Below are 3,102 nucleotides of genomic sequence, written 5' to 3'. Positions count from 1 at the left end.
TTCCTTTCCTTTCCTTTCCTGTCCTGTCCTGTCCTGTCCTGTCCTGTCCTGTCCTGTCCTGTCCTGTCCTGTCCTTTCCTGTCCTTTCCTGTCCTCTCCTCTCCTCTCTCTCTCTCTCTCTCTCTCTCTCTCTCTCTCTCTCTCTCTCTCATAGGTTCTCACTGAACAGCTCAAACTCATAGCAATCCTAACAATCCTCCTGTCTCAACCTCCTCAGCACTGGGATCACAGGCATGCGTTACTATGCCCAGTTTCAGTAGCTGGCATGGCACATCCAGGGTTCTGGGGCCTGAAAGGCATGCAGTATTAGGGATCAAACCTGGGTCCTTGTGCTTGCCAGGCAGGCGCTTAGACTGCCAGCTATCTCCTCAGCCCTTTATTTTTTTATTTTGAAACAGGATCATGCTAAGTCATTCAAATACCCAGGAGGAGTCAAACTTGCAGTCTTCCTGCCTCAGTCTCTTAAAAGTGCTAGGATTACAGGTGCACACCACCATGTCCAGCTAAATATTTATTTTTAAGCCTTTTCTTGACTCACTTCCATTTTGATGATTTTCATTACCTTTCTTGAAATTCTTTGATTTTTCAAATGCAGTGCCCAATTGCTAATCATTTTCTTGCGTAATTTTGTTATAAAGCTTCTATTTTTTTTTTTTTTTTTTGGTACCAGGGATCAAACTCAGGACTTTGTGCTTGCCAGGCAAGCACTTATTCCACTGAGCTATCTCCCTGGCCCTAAAGCTTCTATTTTTTAAGGATAAAATTGATGTGGATAATTTCTAATATACCCCTCTTCATCTTATAATATTCATTATTTTCTTTACATCATTAAATACATGGAAAGTATTTATAATTATTGCTTACCACTCTTTGTGCCTGTTCCAACATTACTGTTTTCCCTGGTTCTGCTTCTATGGACTGGGAGGTGGGTACATTTCCTGAATTCTAGGTGTGTAATTATTTTAAGTGGATACTATATTCTTTACATTCAAAGCTGAATTGTGTTGTGCTTCTTTAAGGAATACTAACTATCATTTTATGGTAGCAGGTAAATTACACTGCAGCTGTTTGCTTCTTTTGAGACTGTTATAAACATCGTTTAGAGCAAAGCTAAGGCAGTGATGATCCCAGAGCTAATTTAGCTCTGTTTTTGTAGCGTTAGGGGCTGCGCCTTCTGTGGTCTCTATGAAAGCCTATAGTTGTTCAAAAAGGTCCTCAAGCCTGTTCCTGTGTGACTTCAGGAATTGATCATCTCAGGGTTTTCTGGTAATAATTTTTCCCTTGAAAGTTATTCCCATACTCTGGTTTCTCTCCAGATCCTATAGATCTTTTGTCTTTTACTAATGATTTCTGTGGAGAGGAATAATTCTGAATGTTACTCAATTTTTTCAGGTCTCATTTTTACAACGAGGCTAAAAAACAAACAAACAAACAAAAAACAAAAAACAAACAAACGAAAAAGTTATTCCCATGTTTTCCCTTCTCAGGCTTTGCTTCCATGTTTGTGGAATGCCTTTCAGCTAAAGGCTCACAAGACTTTTCCCCAGCTATTTCTTTACATGGCTGGATAATTTGAACTTCTCTTGTTCTATTCTTGGCCATTTTAAAATGAAGCTTAGGAGAAACCCAAAGCATAAATAAAGAGCAGAATAAGAGGTGGAGAACATGGAGTGGGAAGCTAGACCTTTCTCCCATGAAAGTGGATCAAGAGATGGAAAGAATGGCGCTGGGTGTGGTGGTGCATACCTCTGCTATCAGCCCTTGAGATCTGAGGCAGGAGCATGGTCATGAGTTCTAGGCCAGCCTGGGCTACCTAGTGAGGCCCTATCTCAAGAAACAAAACAAAAATGTCTAAAGCCAAAAAGGCTTGGGGAGGAGGGGAGAGGGAAATGGGAAGAGGAGGAGAAAAGAATTCAGATGTGTTAGGCATAGGTGTCAGCTCCCCAGAGGGAATGCCATCATTATGGTCTGCAGACATAGACGAAAAAAGAAAAAGGAAAGAAAGAAGGAGGATCTAAATTAAAAGAATAAAGTTTAGGATTTCACATGTGGTGTTATGGTTGTCCGTCTTGCTGATTTTGCACTACACTTCTAGTCTTGGGTGTTGTTTTGCAGATGCAAGTTCTCTTTCTTATTTCTTTGTTGTTTACTAACTCTTTAGTATTCCTTCTTTATAGCAATTGAAGTCATTGCTAAAATGTCATTGAATGATTACAGAATAACAAAAAATCAGGATTTTAGTTAACTGTGATATATTAATAAAATATGTCATATCTGGTTTAACTGCAAATTGCCAAATGGTAAGGTGTTCACACCCAGAGCAGCAGGTGGAGGCTGGGTTTGCTTGTCACATTCTCTTTGAATCTGCTGGCATGGGGACTGTATGCCTGGGCAGATCTGGGTGGATCTGGGCAGTTTGCTGTGGATGTGCAGGCAGCTCAGCGTGACGTTCACACCATGCCTCTGCCTCTTCAGTCTCCCTGAGGGTGATGGGTAAAAGGCCAAGGTGCAATGCTACACACCCTAGGGTAGCACGCGGAAGGACATTCCACTGGAAAGCTCAATTGTATTGTGTTTTATTTTTAAAGAATACAAGATAGTGATAGAAAAAACAGCATTATAAATGATACAAAATTTCACTAAACAAAGTAATAGTGATTCAACAATGGTTACTGTATTACAGGATGCTATCTTCAAATTAGTTGTTTAAGTTAACAGACAAAAACCTGCAAAATTTGTTTTAAAAAGCTATAAGAAATTTGAAAAAGGAAAAAAAAAATGTAAGCATTAACTAATCCTTTCAATAGACCAGCAGAAATCAGCAGTACAATTATCTAAACTATCTTATATAGAGAGACAAATTATCTTTTTCTCTTCTTTCTTTTGTCCTTTTCCTCATCTCAATTTTTCCTTCCTATTGAACAAATTCTTTCCTTTCCACAGTATCTATTATATCTCTCAGATGTTATTTACTGTTTCAGGTTCTCAAACCAGTGAGATAATACTATGCTGGCACATGTGGATCTGATTTATTTCACTTACTCCTACAGTCTCTAGTTGCATCCATTTATCTACAAAAGCCTTGAATTTATCTTTTTTATA

The 3,102-nt window shown here is 39.0% G+C and overlaps 1 non-coding gene across 1 annotated transcript; it reads left to right on the top strand.

Moving 5' to 3' along the window:
• Nucleotides 1-1,296: 1,296 nt before the first annotated feature.
• Nucleotides 1,297-1,413, top strand: LOC111816640. The gene has a single exon (XR_002820995.1). It is a non-coding gene; the product is annotated as a U5 spliceosomal RNA (small nuclear RNA).
• Nucleotides 1,414-3,102: the final 1,689 nt, after the last annotated feature.

This window comes from Octodon degus, unplaced genomic scaffold, assembly GCF_000260255.1.
Source record: "Octodon degus isolate 3935 unplaced genomic scaffold, OctDeg1.0 scaffold00036, whole genome shotgun sequence".
NCBI classification, from domain to species: Eukaryota; Metazoa; Chordata; class Mammalia; order Rodentia; family Octodontidae; genus Octodon; species Octodon degus.
The sequence above is the reverse complement of the archived record's forward strand: the minus strand, read 5'-3'. Positions and strand labels throughout refer to the sequence as shown.